Consider the following 27,827-nt stretch of genomic DNA (forward strand, 5'->3'; position numbering starts at 1 on the left):
TCTGGGTGAGCTTGTATTACAGGGGAAGTGATGTTATGTGACTTCCAAAAGGCCCTGCAGCTTCCGTATTGCTGGCAGGAACATTCACACTAGAATCCTGAGCTACAACACAAGAGGCCCAACTACCAGGCTGCTGTCCTGGGGAGGCCATGGGTCGTCTGCCTGGTCTCCAATCCTGCTGCACCCAGTCTTCCAGCTATCCCTGCCGAGTGAAGAACCATGTTGGAAGTGGATCCTTCAGCTGCAGCTGGTTCCAACTTTCAGCCGTCTCAGACACTGTCGAGCAGAGAAGAGCCATGCCTTTTCCCAATTCCTGGCTTGCAGCACAACAAAGTGGGTGTTGTTTATGCTACTAAGTATTGGTGTGGTTTGTTAGGCAGTAATAGTAATTGGAACAGGAGTTAGAACCCTTCTCTTGAGAGGCCGTGTGGCTCTAGAGCAATGGTACTTAAGGAGGTAATTTTGCTCCCCAGAGAACATTTGGTGAGGTTTACTGACATTTTTGGTTATCACCACTCTGGGAGGAGGGTTACTACAGGCACCTGGAGAGCAGAGTTCAGTAATACCACTAAACATCCTACAACAAAGAATTATTTGGCCCCGAGTGTCAACATGCCGAGGGGGAGAAAGCCAGCTCTAGAGAAAAGAGTCTGACATTTAGAGGCTTGTTAATGAAAAGACTGGCTTGCTTCCTAGAGTGATGCCCCAGTCAAGTTTTCCCCAAATACAGTTTAATTCAGCTTTTTATTGCTTCACTCATAAATATCAATAGATATTTATGATATTTGAGGAAAACTTCCAATGTAGAAGAGAGAGAGAGAGAAAACAAAAAGAAGCCAGGTGGAAACAAAGACAATTTAGAGAATAGAAAAATATTAAAAACTAACAGACAAATGAAAAGTAAGTAATACCTTCAGAGAAATAAATGGGAGATAGTGTATTCATAAAACAAGACTGTAATATTATGAAAAAGAAGCAATCAGAAATAAGAATGAGTATTTGTATATTAAAAATATAAAAGCCAAAAATTTTAAAAATCAAGAAAGTATTTCCAAAAGGCAAATGGAGGGGAAACAAAAGAGAAAACATAAGAAAATTAGATGATTAATCCAGTAGGTTCAACAGGTAAAACAGAGGGGAGAAAATTATCAAAGAATTAATTTTTTTCCTCTAGAACTCAAGGACAGATACATCACACATGACTTAGCACAGCAGTAAAGAATGTCTACATTCACTATGTGTTGAGTTAACCAAAAATCTTGTTAGTCTTACTGGAAGGATGGAAGAAGAAGAACTGGAGGTGGTTTTGTAGGTGAGCTCAATTCTCAGATACCACAAGAAGTACACAGAGGTCTAAAACTGGTAAATCAAGAAATAACATAATAAATAGAAACAGAAAATAATAAAAGGGTTGAGGGGGGTTCCTCTGAACAGAGTGGGGCAGAAAAACATGGAGAGAGGATTTTTATTAATATTATAAGCCTTTATTTTGTTTAAACCATATGCATGCATTATTTTGATAAATTTGAAAAAATAAACATTTATTAAAAATGAATCCAATAAACAAATTGCAGTGTGATGGGATTATATTTAATTATTTGGAAAATTCACTCACGTGGGCAAACCATGCCCCAAGAATGCTCAGTAAACTGGCATGGGCAGCACAGAGCTCATTCATGTGGAAGAAGTCTCCTGACATCACTGGTCAGCAGCTGGTGGGTGGGAGCAGGGGTGGGGACAGGGGGGTGGCAGAGCAGCCCTTGGGCAGTCATCACCAGATCCCATTCCCAGCAGGCTGTATTTGCTTGGGAGACCCTGCCCTTGAGCGTGGATTCTGAGGGTGGGCCAAGAGCTGAGCCCGTGGCTGCAGCCCCGCCCCGCAGGCCATCTCCGTAGCCACCCAGGACTATATACGCTCCTTATCATCTGATGGGTCACCATATCTCCTACCAGAGGCTCCCCAGGTTGGCAAAGTGGGGAACGTGCTTGTGAGGTCTGGGGCCTTACCTCTGAGGTACATTTAAATGGGCACCAGCCCTCAAGCCTAACCATCCTTTTCCTTCACCCACTCACTGACTGTTACCCCTCTCCCTCTCCACTACCTTCTACCTCAGTCCTCAGGAGCTTTGACCTGGAGACTGCTCAGTTGGCCTGCCTGAAGTTTGTTTTCTTTTTTAAACCTTTTCAACTGTTACTTCCTTTTTAAAAATTACATCATCATTATATAAGTGTGGATGAAAAATATTGCCTGCCATATCAGCAAACAAAGGATCCTATGATCATCAAGCCATCAGTCATTACCACCACTCCCAACAGTGAGCCTGAGATACTGGCCAGAATACTGGCCTTGGACAGCTAAGGTGCATATCAAAGGAATGATTTCAATGAGCCTAGACTCTTGCATCTTCCCATACACAGAAAAGCGCTAAATTCATTAACTCGAGGTGTCTAATTTTCTTTAATTAACAGTAATTTTTTTACGTTCTTACTACCTGTTTTTTGTGGCGAAACTCCTTTGTATCCTGGCTCCTCCCTTACCTTACCTCTTTGAGAACAGTCCCCCAGAGCTATCTGAGAGGCTGACTCCCAGGCTTGAAGTCCTCATAAAATTCATGGAATAAAACACAATTCTTACTTAGGCTGCATTTTTTTTTTTTTCAGTCAACATAAGTAACATGTATTCCTTGCAGAAAAGTTTCAAACTGTTGAAAATCATCTATAATTCTAACCAGCCAAATAAAATCAATATTTGTCTATGAATTTGCAGAATGTTTCCACGCTTCCTCACAGGTACCCAGGAAAAGTACTACTGGTTCATGTTTCATCTGAATACCACCAGCACTCACTACAGGGTGGACCCTGAGCTGGGCCTTTAGAGGTGTTAATCTCACCAAATCCTCACAACTCTGTGAGGCAGGCCTTATTATGCCCATTTTACAAGCAGGAGACAGAGGCTTAAGGAGATCATATCACTTGCCTGAGTTCTCATGTGGGTTAAGAGACTGATCTCGATTTAAACCCTCTAGGCTGAGTACAAAGCCACTTTCCTTGCATGTTTTGTTAAGATTTTTCCATTTTTCTTTTTCTCTCTGTTGGGGTGCATCTCACAGGCCTATAAGGCCTATACTTGCCCAGTTTCAAGACTGAAGAAAGAGCCTGGAGTCAGTGACAGAGACATCAATGATATAAATGGATAGGGGGATCCATCTTACAAATGTGAAGCAAAGTCCTGGAGCAACACCCCCCATGTGATGGTGAGCAGGACAAGGAGGCAGCCTTCGCTCCTGGTAAGGGTAGACTGCATGTTACAGGGGAAATAGAGAGCAGGTTGGCTCATCGGATACCAGGGAACCTAGCAGAGGGGCACGCCCTTCACTGCCTCTTGGACAAGAACAATCTCTAGTTGGGGCCTGTGGCAAGCAAGTATATAGGAAGCTCAGTCATGTGAATAGGGTGTAGGTGAAGCAGGCACTGATCCAGCACGGCACGTATAGAGAGCAAGAGAACAGCCATTCTGGGCTTCCCTGGTGGCTCAGTGGCAAAGAATCCACCTGCCAATCCACCTGACGTGGGTTCAACGTCTGATCTGGGAAGACCCCACATGTGGATGAGCTACTGAGCCTGTGTGCCACAACTACTGCGCCTGTGCTCTAGAGCCGGGGAGCCACAACTACCGAGCCCACGCGCTGCGGCTATTGAAGCCTGTGCGCCCTAGAGCTCGCGTTCCACAAGAGAAGTCACCGCAACGAGAAGCCCTGGCATCACAATGGAGAACAGACCCCACTCTCTGCAACTAGAGAAAAGCCTGAGCAGCAATGCAGACCCAACAAAGCAGCAACAAAGCCAAAAATAAATAAATAAAATATTTAAAACAAAACAAAAATGAGAAGAGCTCTTCTGAATGGCCTGACCGTACACTTTTTTTTTTTTTAAACCTATCAATATATGTAAACATTGTTCTTATCAATATATATACACCCCTGGGTCATGCTGCTGCATGACATGTCTTTGTGTAGATATGCCAGATTTTAAACAACCAACTCCTTTTTGTTGGGCTTTCCAATGTTTCCTTTTTTCCTATTATAAACAATGCAGTTATAAATATCTATTCATCTACCTTTGCAAACATGTGTTTATTTCCAGAGGATAAATTCCAGATGGGAGAACTGCTTGGACAAAAGCTAGATACATTTTTAAAAGGGGCCCCTTTTCCAATCGCATCAGCAATACACATCGTTGCACATTCCCCCCACATTCATTATTTACTGAGTATTTTCACTTTTTAAAATTTGGACTGTGATTTAACACAGAAACAGAGACCCCTCTATGCTGGAAGCATCCTAGTATATTCCTCTAGACTTAGAACCAAACCATTCTTGCTTTAAAAAAAAAAAAAAAAAGCCCACACACTCTGCCAAGGCCTGCTCTGACTTCAGCAGGCGGGGTAGAACCTCCAGAGAGACCAAAGAAGAGTAGAGGCCTGGAGGGAGGAAAGCAGAGGAGGAGGGCCACGCTGTGGGCCCATGACTGACTGTCGTGGGGGAGGCTGCCAGGTTTTCCCAAGGGAAGCACTGTCCTCCTGGGTCTGAAGACTGCATCGCCGCCTCTGCTGACCCATTCCTCACTACTTAGCTGTTCCTCACTGTCCCCAGCTCTCACTCTAACCAAGAGGTCAACACCAGTTCCCGCACCTTCACTTTATTTGTCTGCCAACACTTTCAGCCCTCTGGGTCTTCACTGAATACATTTCAAGGCCTTTTAAGTTGAGAAGTTTTAAACTAGACACAGTCTTATTGTGCTTTTACCTTGATGTTGTTTTCCTTCAACAGGCTGCAAACTGGCACCTGCAGGTAAAAAGGAAAGTAAGTGATTAAGGGAGCGCACTACGGGGGAGCCTTGGGGCAAAGTAAGCCTGAATGGAAGTTGAGTGGTGAGTGCTCATCTGTGGCAACTCAGCTGTGAGTTGGCTGCATGCTGGCCCAAGGCAGAAACAGGCCCCTGACATCCACACAGGGGTATTCTCTTGCCCAGGGCAGTTCTTTCTCATTTGGCTCATTGACACTCTTGCTGGCAGAAACCTCTTTCCCCTCGTCTCAAGGCCTTATATAAACAGTAAGTGGTTCTGTCATACCTTTTTTTTTGCGGGAGGTGGTTAGGGGTGGGCATGTCATGTGGTATATGGGATCTTAGTTCCCTGACCCAGGATCAAACCCATGTACCCTGCAGTGGAAGTGTGGAGTCTTAACAACTGGACCACCAGAGAAGTCCCCGTCATACACTTTAATTCATATATCCATTCACGAAATATTTACTGAGCACCTACCATATGCCAGGCACTGTCCTTGGGCTCTAGAAATATAGCACAAGACAAAACAGATGAAAACCTTGCCCTTGTGGAACTTGAAGACCAACCAACCAAATAAATTAATTACATAGTAATCAGAAAAGTTAACTGCTCTGGAGAAAAAATAAAGCAAAAGATGGTAGAAGGAAATGTTGGAGCAGAAGGTGGAAAGAAGTGCTAAAACTGTAAATACTGTAGCCAGGGAAGCCCGGATATCTGAGAAGATAACTTGTGGACAAAGAACTGAAGGAAATGAGGACATGAACCCTGACAATAAGTAGGGAAGAAGCTTTCCAGGTGGGGTCAACAGCATGTGCAAAGGGCAGAAGGGAAGAGCCTGTCTGAGATGGTAAAGATCAGAGAGGAGGGGAGTGTGGCTAGGGAAGAGTGAGTGAAGAGGAAGTAAGGGAGGGGAGCAGAGAGGCAGTGAGAGGCTCCAGAGTGTGCAGAGCACTGAAGTTCATCAAGCACTGACCTTGAGCTTTGACTCAAAATGGGGGCCACTGGAAAGTTTTACACAGAGAAGGGACACGATGTGTCTCACGTGTTAACAAGGTCAGTCTGGACGTTGTGTTGAGAGTAACCTGGGGAGCACAGGTCAAACCAATTGGGAGGATACTGCAGAAATCCTGGAAAAGACAATGGTGGTTTGGACTGGAGAGGTAGCCTGGGGCGGGGGACAGGTATTGAGATCCAGTCAGATACTAGAAAGTAGAGCCAACAGGATATGTTGATGGATTTAGAAGAAAAATATGAAATAAAGGAGTCAAAGAGGACTCTGAGATTTTGGCTTGAGAAAATGAGAAGAAGGAATAGTCATTATCTGCATGCAGAAGCCTGAAGATGGAGCATGTCTGGCAGGGAGATAAGGAACTCAGTTTTGTTAAGCAAGAGATGACTTTTAGACACTCAAGTGGAGAGGTGAGTAGGCAGGTGGATATATGTGTCTGGAGTTCAGGGAAAGAGAGATCCAGGCTGGAAATGAAGATTTGCAAGTGCTCAGCATGTAGTTCTTATGAAGCCATGCTATAGGAGGAGGTCACCAAGGCGGGTAACTGTCAATGTACAAGCTGCCTTCAGTTCATGAAGACTGTGTATATGCGTAGTTGCTCAGTTGTGTCCGGCTCTTTGTGACCCCATGGACTGTAGCCCACCAGGCTCCTCTATCCACGGGGATTCTCCAGACAAGAATACTGGAGTGGGTTGACACGCCCTCCTCCAGGGTGATCTTCTCAACCCAGGGATCGAACCCAGGTCTCCCACATTGCAGGCAGATTCTTTACCGTCTGAGCCACCAGGGAAGCCCTCATGAAGGCTAAGCTCCATTCACTTGCTCAGCAAAGGAGACTGAGAAGGAGTAGCAAGTACAATAGGAAGGAAACCAGGAGAAAGGGTTTCGAGGAGATGGAGCACTTCACTGTGCTAGGTCAAGTCATATGAGGACAGAGAATTAATAACTGGATTTAGTGTCTTGGCAGCACAGGCGATCTCGGTCAAGGGCAGAGTCAGCGGAATGGCTGGGATGAGAACCTGACTGGAACAGGTTCAAAAGAGGGGAGCCCAAGTCGTGAGCTAGAGGACAGATGGGGGCTGGCAGCCTCAGGAGCTCTGGAAGCGAAGGGGTAAGGGATGATCAGATAAACTGCTTCTAGCTTCACTTCACTCATTTATAAGCTGTAAAGCACAAAGCTGGCACTTCCACAACACACGTAACAATTTGGCAGCTGGTGTTACCAAGCTGGACCAGGTTCTCCATGTTGCTGAGCTTCAACCAGTTCTGGTCCTCAGAGAGAGTAATCAGCTTGTCTCTAGACTCCCAGGATGTTAATCCCATTTTCTCCAGGTCACCTCCAGCCTTAGGATCCATGCTCACAACTTCAGAGGGTTGCTGAACAGCCTGGTCTGCTTCTTATAGACCAAGATTTTGCTCAGGTCTCTTCTGATGGGAAGTCAGAGGAGCAAGACAGCAGGGGTCCTGCCCCCACAAAGCCTGCCTTCTGGTGGAGAGGACGAATAACCACCCAGAACAGATGAGCAGCAGGTCACTGCAGACATAGTTAAGTGCAATGAAGACAAAAAAACGGGGTGAGGGAGGAAGAGAGAATGTGGGAGGGGCCTCCTTCAGCCCGGGTGTGCGATCAGGAGGCCTTTCTGGCAGACGACATTTCAGATGAGACCCAGGGAAGCCTGGAGTGCTGCAGTCCATGGGGTTGCAGAGAGTCAGATACGGTTGAGTAACTGAACTGAACAGAGGGCAGCTCATTCTCCTCAAGCTGTGCCCAATCTCACACTGCTCTTGAGCTTTCAAACCTCCCAAGGCTAGGTAGGGACTGGAACCAGCTAAGTACAGGTCCAAAAAGAGATATTCTCTTCTTCTCTAATATATATTGTGGGGATTCTTCGCTCCATGATTAGAAAATACACACATTTTTTTCACTGAAAGACGTGGAAATACTGAAAACAGAAGTTTCAATTCCACTACCCAGAGATCGTTATTGCTCATACTTTTTATTTTTACTGTTCACATTTGGTGTGCATCTTTCTAGACATTTTTCTACTCATATATACACAAATTTTTAAAAAATGGGATCATGTTGTATATTCTGTTTTGTGTACATTGTTTTAGTCATGAGTTGTGACTAAATTATAAGCACTCATATAATTTTCTTCTCCATATGATTCTTAACGGCTGCATAGTATTTCATTGAATGCATACTTTTATCATATTTTATTTAATTCCAAAACACTGGCCATTTAGATTGCTTCCAGGTGACTGCTACTATGAGTAAATACTATAATGAGTAATCCTATATGTATCTTTTTTCTTTAGTGGAAGAGGCTTGCAAATTTCTCATTGTTTCCTTGGATTAAGTGAAAATGTCACTGCCCAGTGGGAGTGCCACAGATGTCATGGCATCAAGAGGCAGCCTGAGGCTGAGGGCAGAGGGAGGGCAGGGCTGAGGCCTGCACCCAAGAGCCCCAGAGCCTGATTTAATCCTCTGACATAACCCAGGCCTGACTTCCTCCCTAGAGGACCTGAGGAGTAGGAAAATAATAGGCCCCTCCCACAGGCCAAGTGAAATCGAAAGGGATTCCCCACCTGAGCCAGGAAGGGGGTGTCTCTCTCTGACCTGAGCACAGACAGCACCACCTCTCCCATGAAATCCCCTCGGGGAAGCTCCTCCGTCCACCCCTTCCTGGGGAAAATATCTGAGGGGTCAGGCAGGCCGTCTTTCTTTGGGGCAGGGCTGCTGGGGAGTCCTTGTGAAAGAGAGGGTTCTACAGAAATAGGAGCTCCTCTCTTACTCCTGATCCAGCCTTGCTCCCGAATCCCTGAATTCCTCAGAGGAGCTGGCAGGGACAGTTTGTGCCTCCCATGTGAGGAATGTCCTCAGAGACAGTGAGTTCTGGAGTGAGTGGGAAAAGCACAAGCCCAGGAGGTCATCAGACCTGGGTTTGAATCTGAGCTCTGGCACATTTCAGTCTCATCTTGAGCAAGTGACTTCACCTGCGGAACGTAAGATCTAGGAGGGAGGGACTTGGATCTCTCTTGTTTACTGTTATATTTGTAAAATTTAGCATGTAGTAGGTGCTCAATAAATCCCACGCCAGGTCAATATATGCTCCTTTTGGAGCCTCAGTTTGTTCATCTGTAAGATGGGGTGATAACACCTCACTGGTTTGTTGTGAATTAAAATATAAAACATGGGTAAATACTTAACACAGTGTCAGGTATTCAAGAAACACTAGCGGCCAAAGCCCTGGAGAGGTGCTTCCACCATGCTCTGCACACAGCACTGACATGAAGCTCTGCAGTTCACCCTTGTTAGAATTAGTTTACCTTTACTCTGCTCACTACTGCATCCCAAACATGCCTCTGGTGTGGTACACATTACACTATGCGTGCTTGTCCAACTACCCCGTTAGGCTTAGGGCAGTTTAAGGACAAGAATTCTGTCTGTATCCTCTCTGTCTCTGAACAACAATATGAAGTAATAAGCAAGGTTGTTATTCCCATTCTACAGATGAGGAAACTGAGGCTGAGAAAGGTTAGGTGCCTTGCCCTAGTTGCACAGACTGGGAGTGGCAGAGTAAGATCTAAACCCAGTTCTGATTTCTGGGCCCCTGCTCACTTTTAGGTGACTCTCTTAACAAATAGAATGGGGGTAAGAAGGAAGCAACCTAGTTCCCAGGGCTTCCGAGGGAAAAGGCCAGCAGAACTCCAAGAGGAATGGGGTCTTCAGGGAGCTGGAGAGTTGTCAGGGTACCAGCAGTCACCGGAGCCCCCTCTTATCCTCCCATGGATCACCATGCATGCAACAGCTGCAACCCCCAGAGGCCCGTGGTTTAGCTGGTCTGCGACAGGCTGATGCAAAGGTGGGGACCCCAGGCATCATCTATCAGTGTGGGACCCAGCCAGCAAGGGGACTTAGGTTTCTCCTGCCCAGAGCTGATGGTCTTGGTCCCAGCAACAGGGGTGGCAGCTTCAGGGTATCTGCTCAGGGATGGCCTGAATTCAACTGTGCGGCAGGACAAGCTCCCTATCAGACCACAAGCATCTTGATTTACTCATCTCCATGACCTCAGGATCCTACTGAATGAGTGAGAGCCCCCAGTCTCCAACAGTGGTGACTAAGGGAGAGGGAGCAATTAGACGTAAACCAGGGATGTGGAGGGAGGAAACAGGGACCAGGCAGGAGGGTTTTTAATGACCAAGAACAACCTCTGTCTCCTTTCCCCTTTACTAAACTGTACGTTTCTGGAGGGCAGGTCTGTGGCTGATTCATCTGTGTCTCTACCACACCCAGTAGAATACTTTAGTATTCGGTAATAGCAACTGAATTGTAGCTTACTGAGGTATAACTGGAAGCCAGTATAAAGGATGACAGACGGCATTGGCTCTTTGTGCCGGGGTCATCCCGGAAAGGGCGGTCCTGCAAGTCCAGTGTCCTGACCAGGACGGCCCCAGAGAGGGGCAGGGACTCTTCAGCTGGGCTATTCAGGGTGTGTGCCTCCCTCCCCAAATCCCACCCAGGTGACTAACTCTCCTTTCCCGAGCCAAAGAAAGACCACCTGGGGGGAATCTCCTGACTCTGTGCGTCTCTCTGGTGACAGAAACGGACGGGGTGTATGGTGTAACATCCTTGTCCTGAGGAACGTGGGAGGGCTGTGGGCCATGAGAAAGAAACATTCAGAGCAATTATCTCTTTAAAGTAAAACTGCTGCTTTTGCCTGAACGGTCAGATCAGCAGGTTCTTTTTCCACCTGCCATTCCCACGGTATGTGGTGGTGTTTTTGTGTGCTCAGTCGTGTCCAACTCTGCAACTCCATGGACTATAGCCCACCAGGCTTCTCTGTCCATGGGATTCTCCAGGCAAGAATACCGGTGCAGGGTGCCGTTTTCTCCTTCAGGGGATCTTCCCGACCCACGGATTGAATCCATGTCTCTTGCAGCTCCTGCACTGACAGGTGGATTTTTTTTTTTTTTTTTTTTTACCACTGAGCCACCTGGGAAGCCCCTGCATGCATGTGTTACATGGCTTTAAATAATCCTGGTGTTGCAGACTTAAAGTAATGCCTTTCTTCAATCCGTGTAAACTGTGTTGCCCTCTGATGATGTGCTTTGTTCAGGGCTCATCTCTACAAGGCCAAACTCAGTATGCATTTTATCGCTTGCACAACTGTACAGCCTTAAGCTTAAGCCTTAAGGCTGACGGTATCTAGATCCTGAGGGGGACACCCTGGAAATCACATACAACACACATCTATCCACGTGGCCCTAAATTAAGTCTATAGGATTAGGTGTAAGCTCAGACAGCAGCCAAAGGCCTCCACACTATGGCCCACTTTACCTGCCTAAAAACACCCTCCCATCTTGCACTTCACTTACCTAAGTAAGTGAATGTGACTCACATGAGATGCAATTACCTGGACCAGCCAGTGTGTCCCAAAGTGTGGTTCCCAGACCAGCAGCATCAGCATCAGCTGGAAATTGTTGGAAATGCAAATTCTCAGGTCTTACTCCAGAGCTACTGAACCAAGATCTCTGGGTGGGGCCCAGCTGCCTGTGTTTTCAAAAGTCCTCCAGATGATTCTGACATGTGCTAAAGCCTGAGAAACACCTGGATGTGCCATTCCCTAAACCTGGGTTGTCCTTCTCAGGCCTTCTCTGCTTGTTGTCATCTCAACCCTTGTCAAAGTTCTGCTCAATACTATTCCTTTCAGGAAGCCCTTCTAGTCCCCTGAGCACTGGTGAATGCCTCTTCCTGAATCATACAGCCCCTTTGTCATTCCCTTCCCCATTAAGGTAAAATGGATTCTTTTCTGCTTTTTCTTCTTCTTTTTTTTTGGCATGTATTTTCTACTTCGTTTTACAGCAAACTGAGCATTTGTTAACTGCATCCCAAACTGATTTCACCTTAACACACACACACAAATGTTACTCTGAAAATATCTTTGAGAGTAAAGGCCGCGTCTTCCTTTACTCGCTCTGTCAACAAATATTTACTTTCAGAGATAAAATGCGTGGTCCTATCCTCCAGGAGCACAAGATCATACAATATGTACTTTTTTGGTGTCTGACTTTTTTTATTCAACATGCCTGAGATTCATCTATATTGTTATGTGCCAACATAGTTTGTTCTTTTTCAAATTGCTGTGGTGTATTCCACTGTATGCATATGACTTATGCATATATACTTATCCATTCTGTTGCTGATGGCCACTTGGGCTGTTTCCAGTTGATGAATAAGAACACTGGAGGATATAAACACTCATTCCAACTGAGTACATACTTAGGAGTGGAACTGATAGTTTATAGAATGAATGTAATCTCAGCTTTAGTAGATACTACTAAATAGTTTTCCAAATTTCCAAACGCTCAAATTTATACTCCTATCCCCAACATATGAAAGTGAAAGTCGCTCAGTCATGTCCGATTCTTTGGGACCCCATGGACTATAAAGTCCATGAATCCTCCAGGCCAGAACTGGAGTGGGTAGTCTTTCCCTTCTCCAGGGGATCTTCCCAACCCAGGGATCAAACCCGGGTCTCCCGCATTGCAGGAGGATTCTTTACCAGCTGAGCCACCAGGGAAGCCAACACATGAGGATTTGCCTGTATTTGGTATTATCAATCTTTTAGGCTTTGGTCCTTTAGGGTAGATATACAGTGTTATAAGTTCTAACTTGCAAAGTGACTATTTAGATGTCCACTTTAAACATGTTCTTGCTCAAGGCTTTTGCTGATTCTGCCTGTCTTTTTCTTATTGACCTACAGGCGTTCTTCACATATTCTGACTACAAGTCCTCTGTCACTGAAAGTATCAGCCTGTGGTTTGCCTTTTCATTCTTTTAACGGTATCTTTCGATGAACAAAAGACCATGAAAGTTCAATTTATCTTTTCATCTATGACTATTGCTTTTTGTACACTGTTTAAGAAATCTTTATTTTAGGGGCTTCCCTAGAGGCTCAGTAGTAAAGAATCCACCTGTCAGTGCAGGAGACATGGATTCGATCCCTGATCTGGGAGGATCTCACATGCCAGGAGCAAGTATGGCCAACTGCCACAACCACCAAACCTGTGCGCTAGAGCCTGGGAGACATAACAAGAGAAGACAGTGCAATGAGAAGTCCAGGCACTGCAGCTAGAGAGTAGCCCCTACTCACCATAACTAGAGTAAAGCCCACGGAGCAACAAAGATCCAGCACAGTCAAAAATAAATAAATAAAACAAACATAAAAATAACTAAATTCTTTAAAAAAGAAATATTTGTTTTAATGTCAATAAATCCAGTAAACACAGAAATAATCACAAAAAGCTAATGTTTAAAAATCCAAAGAAATGTATGACAAAACCCACTGCAATGTTGTGAAGTAATTAGCCTCCAACTAATAAAAATAATTAAAAATTAAAAAAAAAAATCCAAAGAATTGAAAAGACAAAGTCTGACTGAGTGGGAGAAAGACTGCATTTGTCCATGAGGGTGTGCCCACTTGAGTGTGACATGCAAAGCCTGTGCTTCATTCTAGGATGTGATGTAGGCGAGAGGTGAGTCTCTGATCAGTTCAACAAGCCAGTGTTGGTGTCCAGTTTGGACAGGGTGCTGTGCCAGCTCTGAGAATGGCTCTGTAGGGACAGGGGGACCCTGGCTGACTGGCTCAAGAGAAGGACCCCCCCCCCTCATGTGTGTTAAACTGGGTCCAGCCCCACAAACCCTGGGGGCTTCCCCTAGTCCATGCCCTGCTCCTCCTCCTCCATGCTGAAACCTGCAGAGAGAGCAGTTTTGACACTTGTCCAGCTGGCTCGCGATGGGGGAATTCTCCCCTCTTCGAGTCACCACAAACAGAAGGAGCTTCACATCACAAGCATGGGACTACAGATGATTGCATGCTTGTTTCACTATGCTGCATCACTTCCAAAATCCCCTGCGAGGCTTTCAGATGAAGTCTAGATCCCAAAACTTCCCCCATGTTTCCCCCAGTTTGAACAGAACAATACCCAGGGAATCACAAGCTGCCTCATAAAGCTGACTTCCCCAAAGAAAATAAGAGAGATCTCAGACTCAAGGTCATGAGTATGCAGTCCAGAATGACCAAGCTGCTGCCTCTTCTACTGGGGGGTGGTGGTAGCAGGCTGGTGGTCCCTGTCACCTTGCCAACAGGACCTTGGCCCACCAGAGGGACACAAGGCTCCTCCAGCAGAAAGGCAGTTCCAGCATCCCCAAGGTAGTTTTCCTCTTAAGCAGCTTCATGGAGATACACCACACACTCTTAGGCGCTCAGAGATGTGGTGCACAGGTCCCCAGCATCACTACCTACAGAAGCACTAGCCAGGCGACAGACTTCATTTCTGACGTGTTCACACGACGGGTCTTGGGGAAAACCACAAAGTGGTCACAGCAGCAGCACCCGGTGCCCTTGTTTGTCCCGGTTCCTACTCCTCATCACTACCTTCTCCCATTTGCCGTCCTCTCATAAGAACTCAGAACTCTAGGGTGAGGTCAAAGGGCTCCTTGAAATCCACAAGTGGTATACAAAATCCTGGATGTTCATGAGTTTTCCTGGGGAAATGGTCCATCTATTTCCCTAGGTTCTAAAAGAGGTGTGTGACTTAAAAATTGCTGAGAACCACTGGACCAAGCCCTCTATTTAAAGGTGAAGGTAGTTTACAGTATAAAGTTAAATTACACTAATGACTTAAATGCATCTTTAGCTAACTGTATTTTCAAAACAACACCTCAGGAAGGAGAACGCTTAACTGAAAGCGCATTTCTAAGGGCAAAATTGAAGTAGAGTTGAAATCTGAGGTAGGGAGGATGACACTGAGGCAAGAGGCCTTCCTGCTATCCTTTCAGCCACTCCCACTGGTGCAGAAGATCGGTTTTTCTGTCTAGATGGCTTTTGAAGGCTACTACAGGAGAGACAGGCGCTGCCAAAAGAGACATAGGAATTTCTCAGATGAAGCTCAGTCCCTCAGGTTCAAGACACCTCCAAGGCGACTGAGGCTGCTAAGTCCTTTGAAAGAAGGGAAGATTCTCACTATGACTTAGGGGCCCAGGAACCCTGTTTCTATGATCACATCAGTCCTCAAGTGGGAGGAACGTATCTGAAGCATATGCTCCTTCGCGGAAGGGCCAAGCCTTCAGAAAAGTTATGGCTGCTGCATCCTGGGTCCCTACTCTCTGCTGGTGATAAGACACAGCAGATGTCCTGAGGAGGAGCAATCTGAGGCCTCCTCAGCCCTCCCACTGTGCCCTGCTCTTCCTTCTCTGCGTGGTCAGCGAGCTTCATGACCACGCCAGAGCCCTGCCCCCACTGCAGCCAGGAGGAAGTGATTCTGCAGCAAGGCCTCCCAGGGACTCCCAGGGCTGGCTCAAGCATCACGCTGTTAAATAAGTGGGATTTTTTCCCAGTGTTTTCAGAAACTGTCGTGTAAAAAAATATAACCATCCAAAAACTGTTTATGTAATTCCTGGGAAGTCTCAACAGATATAGTTCCCTATTTATAATTGTGGCCAGGACTTAAAAAATAAAAGTAGGGGGGTTGTCAAAATTGCAGAGGCTGTCATATTAAAGCTCTGTGCTTCTGCGGCATCAGGACTGTTCCCCTAATATGGAGACCAGAATCTGCCCAGAACTCAGGTTTGTAGGGGATTTTAGCCTGGTTATGCTGGAATTCATTTAAAAGCCTGGCAACACTCTATTCTCATAAACATTCCATGCCCACCAGAGCCAACATGGCTCCCTTGCCCCCATCAACACACCTGCAGGGTCTGCCCTGTTTCTGGGCTGGTGTCCTTGGAGGTGGACGTCAGACTACTTGGCACAACTCTCAGGGGTTCAGGTCTCTGGATCTCTACCAACAGAACCCACACGGTCCTGGTCCCTAAACCACAAACTTTGATTACAGGGGACATGCAAAGTTCCCGAGGGACAATCACAGTGTGAAGGTGACAGTCTGGGCGTCTTTCTAGCATCACCCTGGGATCGCCTAGTTGGCAGTCCAACTAGAATCCAGCTTTTACAGAAAGACATCTCCTTTTTTTAATTTTTTTTTTTTTTTAATTAGAAAGGCTATTCTTCTTTGGGCTACAGTATAGTTTGGATCAAAGACTTTTCCAGTAAAAAAAGAATCTGATGAGAGCTATGTCTCCACCAAATACACAATAAAATACCACTTGAGGGGACAGAATGGGTTCACAGCCCATGAAGATGAGCCTTGAACCTAGAGATAAGAACCTCGGGCCTTGGAGGGGCTTCCTGATAAAGCAAAGCCTCTAAGCATTCCTAACCACCACCAAGCAAGCACCAGCAGCGGAGGCCTCAGTCCAGGACCGCCCTACTTCCTCTTGCACTGAACACCCTGGACAGAAGGCAGAGGCACAGGACCATCCCACCTTGACAGAAAACCCTTGTGCTTCTCCTCAGGCCCCACAGCTTGGAGAGGCTGAAGAGAAGAGGGAGAGTGTGGCCACCCCAGCCCTAACCTCCTTCCGCTGAGGGACAGTGGCCAACGGACACGTAAAGGAGGCTGAAGAGTCTGGGTCAGCAGTTCTTCCTCTCAGTTCTCTCCACTCACCCTGATCCCCGCACCAAGCCCTGATGTCAGCCCTACTATGCCCACCCTGAAAACCCTCCGCCACTTCCCACAGGTCCCCTCCCAGGGAAGTTCTTTAACTGGTGGGTGTGGGAAAGAGGAAGAGGAAAAATATTTCTATGCCTCCCAATTCCCTCCACTCTCTAAATATACTCAGTTAGAAAATAACTGGAGATCTCATGCCAGGTACCCTAATGGCTCTCCTTACATCCATAAAGAGAATGACTGATGAAGAAATGCAAAATCCCAACACATAAAAATGTGTTTGAAAAAGGGAAGCCCCCCAAAAGTTCCCATCTGTTGACCAGAGGCAATAAAATAAAGACTTAAAAACACACACACACACACACAAAACCTTTGGGGTCTTTCCAAATCACAGAGAAAAATATAAACAGACAAAGACACGCTCTAGTCTTAAAACTCTGACTTGGTACTAAACCAAGTGATCCCTAACAGTTGTTTACTGTTTACAGTAAACAACCTCTCCCCAGCACCCTTCGGCCCGCTTTGCCTCACCACATGAGGTTCCGGATAATTCTGCAAACATTTATTGACCACTGACTTTGCGTCCTACCATTCTAGGAGCTGGAGTTATGCAATCTCTGGGCATTTTGAGAGGAGCAGGAAAACAGTTCAGTCAACATTTATTGTATACCTACATTGTGCTAGGTTTTAAAGTTTGAGGGGACAAGAATCTTAGAAAAGAGTAGCTAGGAATAATCCAACCTGGGAAGCACTAATCTACAAATGGCACCTTAGGCGCAAGGAGCAACTAGTTCTGCATGGTGGGATCAGGGAAGGTGACCTAGAGAGGTGACATTTAAGTCAGGCTTTGAAAACATACTAGGATTTTGATGGGTAAAGCTGGGAAGGAGTGATATTCCAAGCAGAAAGAACTGACAGAACAAAGCTTAGGATTTGGGGAGGGAGTGGAATGGACAGTTGGTTGCATGGGGTATATCATGTAGTTAGGCCAGCGGCGCCAGAGCCTGAGGTCTGGGGGCAGGGAATGAGAAAATAAAAGGCAGGCTGCAGTTTATGATAGCCGTGGATAAGTGCCATTCAGAGGGCCTGCTGTGTGGAGTGCCCACCTGCAGCTTCAGCATCTGCCATACCAACCATTCAAGTCAAGGCCCCACTGCCTCCTAGGAAGTTCCCAGCCAGAAGCAGACTATGGCAGGGGTGTCAGGGCCTGTCTATTTCTGCTCCTAGTGGTACTCCTTTAGTGGGCAATCTTTATGCTGGAGCTTCCCAGTGAGCTGACTGAGAGGTTCTCAGCGCTGCATCACAGTCAGAGGGTCTTCCTACTCAATCCTTCTTCCTTCCCCGTCTCCCTTCCCAGGAGGTCGACCTCGATTGCTGGACTTCCCTCTGGAGGCTGCCTTCTCCTGACCTCCTCCTGCTGCCTTCCCTTTATCTATTTAAAAGAATTCAATTAATTTATTTATTTTGGCCACACTGGGTCGTCAATGCTGCTGTGGGTTTTCTCTAGTTATGGTGAGCAGGGGCTATTCGCTAGTTGCGGTGTGCGAGCGTCTCACTGCAGTGGCTTCTCTTGTTGCAGAGCACAGGCTCTAGAGCACCAGCTCAGTAGTTGTGGCACATGGGCTTAGTGCATGTGGAATCTTCCAAGACCAGAGATGGAACCGTGTACACTGCACCGACAGGCAGATTCTTAACCACTGGACCACCAGGGAAGTCCTCCTTTCATCTTTCAAAGGCATTACCCCCCAGTCCCCTCATGTAATCTCCTGCACTTTGAACTCCGTCTTGGTGTCTGCTACCCAGAGGATCCAAATTGACTGAGAAGGATCCTGGATGAATCCTCAGTGTCTGGACTCTGACTTGTTGGCAAGGAGTAGCCACTGAGGTCTTTTAAATATGGGAAGCATGATCAAATATGAATTTTACAAATGTTATCTAGCAACAGAGTAAGGAATGAACCAGTAAGGACGGAATGTGGCGGTGAAAGGACCATTTAAAAGGACAGTGCATTTATTGGTACAAGATTTTGACATGAAGAAACTGGCAGCCTGTATAATTTACTATGTATATACTCTTTAACTCAACAATCCAAATTTTAGAAATCTTACAGAAATGCTAGGACAAATGCATGAAAATATAATAATGAGGGCATTTATAGTAGCCTTATATATATTAGCATGACATTAGAAAACTCCATGTTCATCTGTAGGAAGGAAGATAAAAAATGGTACATCCACACAATAAAATAATATACTATGCAGTCTTTAAAAAGAGTGTAGCAGGCCTCTTTGTACTGTCTTAGAAAGAAAGAGGTTTTCATTATATTGCCATTTGTAAAAAGCCTGTTGCTGAACGAATATAGTGCATGATCCAGTTTTCAAGAACATAAGTGTGCATATACGTATCTTCTACATGTGCTTATACACATAAGTCTGGAAGGAGATACATCAACCGTTGATAACAGTTATTTCTCAGAGCAGAGGGCTTTCACTTTTTTACTTTATGTTTTTACAAAGTACTATTAAGAGAGAGAATCAGGTTTTTATTTCTACTTATTTTGGTGCTTTTCTGTATTTTCCAATTTTTAAGGTGATAAACACAGATAATCTCTCTTAAAACAAAAATTGCAATTTAAAAAGCTCCATGTCCTGGGAAAAAATATATTAAAATTCTTCATATTTCTTATCCAGAGGAAAATATAACAAAAAGCTTCTGGGATATTGGGGAGGTCTGTCAATGTCAATGGCCTGGTCTAGGTAAACAGGAACTAGAGATGATTGGGAATAGAGCTGAATGCAGGGTGGCAAAGACAGAAGTTCCAGAAGAAGCCCAGAGTGCTATCCTGGGTAGTGAGTACATGACTCGCAGAGGAGGAGAGGGTGGAGGAAGGAGATGCAGAGGGGATGTGTGCCGGAGTGTACTGGCCTGAGTGCAGAGGCTTGGGCCAAGCCAGGTGGTGTAAATGAGAAGTGATGCTGGCTTCTGTCCCACAGCTAGGAGGGTAGCTGGGGATAGAAACTTTTGACCTACAAAAGAGTCACAACTCACCAGCAGCACTTACCAGTGGACTACAATGCTGAATATAAACAGTGAAACTGTTAAAAAAAAAAAAAAAAAACTAGAAAAAATATTGGTGAATGTTATCTGATCTGAATGGAGAAGGACTTTAAACATAATTGCAAACAGCATTTTAAAAGTCTGTTAACTTTCTACAACATTAAAAAAAAAAAAAAACTATTCTTTAAAAACAAAACACAAACAAAACCAAAAGGCATGCGAAAATAGGGCTAATATTCACAACATTTACAGAGAAGAAACATCGTTCTTATGTTAAAAAAAAAAAAAACCACTAACAAAAAAAATGGCTCAGACAGAAACAAGCATTTTGTATTGATTAGAATTTTGTCCAATTACATATAACATAAAACAATAGGGGCTTAAACAAGATGTAAGTTTATTTCACTCTTATATTAAAAAAAAAGAAGTTCACAGTCGGCTCAGGGTTAGGATGGTAACTCCAGGAGTCATCAGAGACAGGCATCTTGCTCATTCTGCCCCATCCTTAGGGTACAGCTCTCAGCATATGCTGGTTCCTAGAGCTCTAGTCAACATGCCCTCATTTAAGGAGGTCGGATGGAGAAAGGGAGGGTGGGTAGAACAATACACTCTTCTCCTTTTAAGGGGACTTATTAGAAATCCCACATAATGATTACATCTCATTGGCCAGAGCTCGGTCACATGGCCATACCAAGCTTCACGGAAACACAGACTTTCAGTCATGTGGCAAAGGGCTCAGCTGAAAAACTGGATTTGTTACTAAGAAAGGGGGTGGGGATAGAAACTGGAAAACAACTAGCAATTTCTAACATACATGTGAAGAGAACTAAAATCCTGTGTGCTGCACGATATGGCTGAAAAGAAGAAAAAGAATTCTCAAAAGAAATACAAATGTAAAGTGTTTTTAAAATGTCAACTTTAACTAATAAATAAATGCAAAGAAGCCTTCTTTTAGTCTCCTCATGCTAAGATCTTGAAGGCCAGACAAGCCATCAAGAGGACACTTAGGAGCTGACAGTCTTTATAACAACTTCCATACAGCTGTCCATCAATAAGAATCCCAAGGTAAAGGCCCTTCCACCTGCTGAGTGTCTCCTGGCCTTTCTCCCCAGAGTCTCCCTCCAAACCCAAATGATGTCAGAGTCTATAAACAGGAGGTGGAGAAAATTTTACACCCAGGGGTTCTCTAACTCAACTATGGCTACAATTAAATTTTAGGTGTTTTTGAAAGTTCCTTAAAAAGTAATATCCTCATGCAAACTGAATCAGCAGTTTCAGAACTAAAAAGAACCTCTGCCCCTTTGCTTGCAGTGTCACAAATCAAGCATGAAAACTGGCCACTATAATAAGGAATAGTGTGAGGGAGAATTGGGCAACCCCAACTTAACTCTTCTGGCCGACTGAGAAATTTTACTTTGGGCTCCAGTGGACTATAGTGTCAGCACTACCATCCCTCAAAACGTGGAGAAGACACAGCCAACCGTGAACTCTGAAAGTGTTTTATGCTTTTAGGCCTATTTTTAATAGCAATTATGCGTTTTCTCAAACTGTAACCATCACTTCTCATTATTTAACTGAAAGCCTGCTTTTAGCACTGACTTATAATTTCTGCTCTTTTTAAATGGCTGTGGATTAGGAAACAAAATACAAGAGAAAATGGATATTTAGTGGAGTCTGGGGGAGGTGGTGTTTAGTCCTGGGAAGCAACGTGACATATGACTGAACATACGTGTGTTTAGTCACATGTATCAGGAACACCTGGATTTGAGTGCTAGTTCTACCATTTGCCCGCTGTGTGTTCTTGAACAAGTTATTAAATTTCTCTTAACCTCAGGTTCCTTATCTTACAACGGGATAATACTGTGCTTCCCTCTTGGCTGGATGACATCACGACTTGATGGTTGGACGGCATCACCAACTCGATGGACATGAGTTTGAGTAAGCTGTGGGAGTTGATGATGGACTGGGAAGCCTGGCTGCTACAGTCCATGGGGTCGCAAAGAGTCGAACATGACTGAGCAACTGAACTGAACTGTGCTTCCCTCAAAAAGTTTATCGTACCATCAGGGTCCTGGAGGAAACAGATGGCACACTCTTATTGGAAGGGTTTAAGGAAATCAACAACGGTTAGTGAAGCACTTTAGGGCTGGTGACAATGGGGAGCTGTTACTACTTCTAGCCTGAAGGTGTGAAGGAAGGGAAGCGGTAAACAAGCCCAGGGGAGGCTGCTGTCTGAACAGGTGTCTGACTGGAGTTGTGGGATTCAGTGGAGGATGCAACTGGCCTGCAGTGAATCAATGGCAAACCAGGGGAATAAATTCTTGATCTAGTTTTCCTGTGTCCACCGATCTCTGGCCAGTACTCTCTATTAGCCAAACCTAGCCAGAAGTCAGAGGCAAGGCAGATGGTGATGCAGTGCATACAGGTCAGTCTTCCACAGCACAGAGCAGGTGGAGATGGTGGAGCACAGATCTGGAGGCACAAACGGAAGAGCTTTTGGAAAGATTAAACAAAACAGAGAATGTGATGAGCTTAGCAGAAGGCCTTGAACATAGTAAGTCCACAAGTCCTCAATAAACGTTAATTCATTCTGAACTTTGGCTCTCTCTCTCTCTCTCTCACTTGCTCTCTTTCTGGCTGCCTTTTTATCTTACTGCTTACTTTCTGGATTTTAATAGGTCATGAATGATTGAGGTGTCTCACAAGTAATAAACTGCTGTTATCACTATTACAGGGTTTTGAGGGTGCAATGAGTGCATAAAAAAGATAATCAGGGGCTCTGGGGACTAGGGAAGAGAGAGAAACAAAATAAGGGGAGGAGGTAGGAGGAAAGGATGGGAGAAGGCTGTATGTTCCCTATCAGGTTGAAGTGAACATGAGATTATCTTAATTTATGATCAAATTAAGCACTTACTGGGATGTAACAACCATGCCTTTGCAATTTTACAGCCTAGTGAGACTTGCCAGAAAGCCTAGTGAGACTTCTAAGGATGCAAAGAGGTATTCCTACCCTAAATACAAAATCTTGTTCTTACCCATAGATTAATAGGTTTTAACTCAGTACCCTCTTTCCTCCAAAAATGAAGTAGTCAAATTTGTTCACATGGATGTTCATGCATGCTCGCATCTATGTGCCTGGTTCAAGTGAATCTTATATTCTAATTTGGGAAGTGTCTGCTTGGAGTGAGTTGGTCCTCTCATGGGATGACTCCCAGCAGGCAGGGAGGTCCAGAGAGTTGTCTGAGCTCTTGAACCCCAGAATCCTTTCCTTAAGCCTTTGCCTGCTGCTGACGTGGCCCCTGAGGAATCTGTCTTAACTCTGCAAGCTACTCTTGAGTGTCTGGTATAGGCTACAGAGCAGAACATTCTTGTGTATCTGCTCTTTCTCACATGTGCTGACTCTCCCTCTCCAGGCCTTTGCATAGGCCATCCTCTTTGCCTGGAACATACACTCTGCCTTCTTCGCCTGACTAATCTCACCTCATCCTCCAAACCCTCCCAGATGTCACTGCCTCCAGGAAGCCTTATTTAACTTATCTCCTCCTCTCAACACCCAAAGGGGCTGGGAAACCCTCTGTATGATCCCACTAACTCTCTTTGATCATCTCACAGTACATACTACACTGTCTTGTTTCCTGGCCTAACTCTCCCAACAGACTGAAAACCTCTTGAGGGACCTTGACATACTCATGTTGGTTTTATCACCACTCAGCAGAATGCCTGGCACACAAAGGATACTGAATGAAAAAATGTTTAAGAAATAATTCAGAAAATAGAAGTGTCACAAATCCCAAGGCATCAAATTAACCAAACTATATGTTCTATGGCATTCTTCCTTTCCTCCTATCACCCTGCCTCTCCTGCACCAACAGCAGTCAGGACAGGTAACCTTACGGCTGCTCACCTGCTTTTTCATCAGTCTTCTTCTTTTTCAGGAATCTCTTAAATGCCACTTCTTCAGAGGCTGCCTCTGACCCCTGATCCAAAGCAGTCACTCAGTCACTTGATTACGCATCAGTTGGTTTAATTTGCTATATCACATTTACTGTGTTGACATTTTATTTATGTGTTTATTTTAATTATTTTCTATCTTTACCACTAGACTCTAAGCTTCATATGAGCAGGAACCTTGTTCATAACTGTATGCCTGGCACCTGGCAAAGTACATGCCATTTAGCGGGGTGTTCATGAAATGTCTGTCAAATGAATGCATGCAACTATTACTGTGTTTTGATTTAATTTGATGTATACCTTCTCTCTCAGCTGTTGGAGCAGGAGATCCAGAGAAACTGAGACGCGTCTCCCTCATGGCACTGGAGGCCGGGAGGGGGACCTCGGCTCCTTCCCAGGCCAAGGTGGGATATGCTGCCTGCTTACAGCGTCCTGTGACCAGAGGCTGAGGAATCTTGGCCCATGTCTCTGCAGGCTCCAGATGCTGAGAATGCACCTCCAGATGCCCACTGCTCAGACTGACAGAGGAACGTGCTCAGGGCTCCCAGCTGGGCTGGCACCCAGCAGGAAGGAAGTGCAGTGTCCAGCACGCTGAGAACAGAAATCTTCCTTTCCCACATCACCACCCTGAGTGGTGGTGATACACGGACCTGCCTGGCTGGGTGTAGCAGCTGGCCCTGCCTCACATGGCTTGGCAGCATGTCTCCCTGGCTCTGCCACAGAAACAGCCTTGAGAAGCTGCGGCCTCTCTCCTGCCCCTCTGCTCCTGCAGAAACTGCTCTGCCAGCTCAGCAGCGGGCCAGGCCTTGAGTCTCTCCCTTGCCCCTGGCCCTTCCTTGAAGTCCTTTGGTTTACTGGAAACCATAAACTGTGAGAGACAGTCTTTATCACGCCCTGAACAGTGCACTCTTAATGTTTAACGCCAGAGGCCAAAACGACCAGGGACACTGGCCTCCTGGTTACTCCCAGTGACTGATATTTGCACCTGGTAATTGAGGTCAGATTTGCTTCTCTTAAGTCACGTGGTTTGCTTCAAGGCAGGAAGACATCGGGGCCACTTGTTGCAAAGGAACCAGGAGGTGAGCACAGAAATGTTGCAAACGAGTTTTGGCAGCAAAGGCTGTGCTTTCCAGGGACCCAGCCCTGGGAGCATGGAGGTGAGCTGGTAAATGACCCCTGTGAGGTCTAAACCCTAACATTTAGCTCAGAGCAAGCTTAGGATACCTTCTTCCCTCTAAGAAACCTGCTGAATGGAAAGTCACTCTGAATCCTTTCCGGAATACAGTGGGGCATTAACAAACTAGTTAAACACACTGAATTGACCATCCAAAACATTCTGGTCACTTAAGGGTCTTCAAATCACAGTGCAGGCCCCACCCTATCCAGACACCCTAATCTTGCTCCAGGATTTGCTTGACCTCAGGTAATTATCTTCCGGTTGTCATGGAAGCTGCTCAGATAAACAGCAACACAGCCAACCTGGCTCCTCTGCCAGCCTTGGGTCCTTCTGAGAGCGGTGGTGCTCCCTGGTGGCCACTGGCGGCCCTGCCCGCTGGGTGGGACAGCCCTACACCAACTGGCACCTGACGTCTCATTCATGTGAACTCTGGAGGCACAAAATAGGTGCTCAATAAGTGCTTGCTGAACGAAGAACCCCCCCAGGGTGGATGCTGGTTTTCAAGCCTCCAGGCACCTTGGGGAGCCCTGGAGGGGCTGCTGCGGCTGGAGCAGATCCACCACCACCTGCGTCAACCCAGGGACTGCAGGCCACGCCAAACACGGCCTCTCATCTCCTCAAGAGATCCAGCGGGCCCACAGGCCACTTTCTCTGCTCTCAGAGCCAGGAGTCCTACAGACCTCTGAGGAAGGAGTCAGCTGTGGTCAGGCAACTTGGCTGGAGGGCAGACAGGGCTGAAGAGTGGCCACATTTGCACTGGATGCCAAGCACCACGGTCAGAGTGGCAGAAGGTCCCACCCTCAGCCTGCCAGGGGAACGTCACCCTCGCTGTCAGCGTGTCCATCTGACGACCGAGCACACCCTCGACAGAACAACCCTCAAGGGTGGACAACTGGCCTCGAGAGGCCACTGCAAGGGGACTAAGAGGGAAGCCACTGCCCCTGCAGACCTGAAGTGGCCACCAAAGGAAGCGTCACAGTGTCCTCAGGGAAGCTTCTACAATAAGACAGATTCTCATTCTCCCCTCTGTGACACACAGGGGGGGGCTGGGGGACAGACCAGACCACCTGACTCCTCAAGGCCACCAAGGTCAGCCACTGCCCCATTCAGGGAGGCAGTACAGGGCTTAGCGTGGACTCTCAAACTGGACCCTCAAGGCCTGGCTCTGCTGCGTGACAGCAGTGTAGCCTTAGGCATCATTTACCTGCTGGTTCTTCATCTGGTTGTCATGGAAATTAAAGGAGATAAGATGCATAAAACTTTTAGTTATAAAACCTTCAATACATTTCAGCTATGTAACTATTTTTTCTTTCAAGAACAATGAACTAAATAGAAGAGAAACAGGGAAGTGAATGGCATGGCATTACACACCAGCAGAAACTTGATTACCTGCCTGGGATAACAGAAATGACTACAAGTAGGAGTACAGCAAAGACAGGCTTGAGCTCTTTGGCTCAGTCATTCTAGGCTCCTGATGTACGGCCTTCAACAGACTGAACCACACATGAAAGCTGTTTCCACCCACAGACTAGTGGAGCCTACTGATATGCTTGACAAGGATGATAAAAATAGCTACCATGGGCCATGCACATGCTAAACAGTTCACGCAGGTTACTGTATTTAATTCAAGCTGCAAATCTATGAGGTAGGCATTCTTTGTTCCCATTTTACAGATGTAGAAAGTGAGAGGTGAAGAAGCTGAACAGTTTCCCACGTACACCCCCACTCACCTGTGTACACATACAAAGACGCACACCCAGGATTCAAGCCCAGGCCTGACTGACTGTGGACTTCCCCACGGTGCTATACTAGCTGAAGCAAAAATTTAAGAGCTGTGCACATCCTGGGAAAACCCACTTGGGTAGACCTTAAAATTCCTTTGCTAGGAGCAAGAGCCACAACTGTGTATCTAAGACCAGCGGGAGCAGTCCTCAGGCTGCAGGGTGACCAGGGCAGCGGGAAAGAGCATCTGCCATCCCTGCCCCATAGGGCAAGTCAGGTTTCTTTTCCCAGAGGGTCTTAGGAGACTTCTCCCACACCCAGTTTGCAGGCCTGACGTAGAGTACTGCTGTAGGGGTAAGGGCCCAGCTTTGCTCAGGACAGAGAGTTCTCGAGTGCCCACCTGCCACCTGCATGTTTGCTCAGGCCCCTCCACACTCCAGGTTTAGTCTGTGTCACCCCAGGGAGAGGGCAAGGGTGGTGCAGGTCTGCTCTGGTCTGGTGGGGAATGGGGAAGGGAACACTGGAAACACACTGCCCCCAGCCCTGCTCTGCCTCTCAGAAAACAAAGGAGGCTCCCAGCATCTGTTACCATGGATGCCCTTCTATGAGGGGCTCCTAATGCCCAAGACTGAGGGTCCCGTGTGTTGAGAAGGCCTTGTGCCTCAATCCCCTACAACAGCCAGTACCAGCTGCCAGAGGATTAGACTCAGAATTGTTCCTGTATATTACCATTTTTTCTTGGACACCAAAGTGAATCCTGGGGAGAAAGCACTGGCCTGGGACTCCATGAGCCATGGCTCCTATTTCCAGCTTTGCTCCTAACTCTCCACATGACCTGAAGCAAGTCGCTCGATCTCCCCGGTCTAAACTGTCATCATAGCTGACATTCACTGAGGTTTTACTCTGAACCAGGCCCTATGCTGGATGTATCACCACGTTCATCTTCAGAGACTCCTCTGAGGTAGCTATTATTTTCTCTGCCATTTGCAGGAAACTGTGGAGGAACAGGAAAGTTAGGAGACATGCCCAGAGCCACACAGTTAGAAAGGGTGGCTCTGGCTCTCAGGATCATGTGTTTTCTAAGCTGTTCCCCACTGTGACATACAGAGTTACTTTATAAAGGACACTTGTAAAAACGTTTCAAAGCAAATTAGGAAGAGGGGCTTCGAAATATAAATAAAAATCACAACTCCCCAGACATCACTTAAGGTATAACCCTAGTCTCCTGAAGCACATTTTGTAGCATGTGTCCACAGAATCAGAGACCTCCAAGACAGGAAAGACCCCCAATAAGTCATTTTTCCCCCTCTTCCTTCCCTGTGGGCAAGAATGCCACGACGAGCCAAATTCTATGGATGATACCAGAAAGGTTAAGCAAAGTTGGCCAACTTAGGCCCTCAGCCAGGAGATTAAGAGGAAGATAGGACTAGGATTCCCATTTGTGTTAAGGTGGAGCCCCTCCAACCAAAACTTAAACATTTTAATATAATATT

General features: G+C 46.1%; 1 protein-coding gene across 1 annotated transcript in view; it reads right to left on the minus strand.

Annotated features, from left to right (window-relative positions):
• RAD50 (RAD50 double strand break repair protein) overlaps positions 1–27,827 on the minus strand; it is a 257,110-nt gene that overhangs the window by 213,281 nt on the left and 16,002 nt on the right. Inside the window, exon 3 of the mRNA XM_065918132.1 lies at positions 4,806–4,844. The gene's annotated coding sequence lies outside the window, so the exon portion shown is untranslated. The remainder of the gene's footprint in view (positions 1–4,805; positions 4,845–27,827) is intronic.

Source organism: Muntiacus reevesi, chromosome 1, assembly GCF_963930625.1.
Source record: "Muntiacus reevesi chromosome 1, mMunRee1.1, whole genome shotgun sequence".
Classification (NCBI taxonomy): domain Eukaryota; kingdom Metazoa; phylum Chordata; class Mammalia; order Artiodactyla; family Cervidae; genus Muntiacus; species Muntiacus reevesi.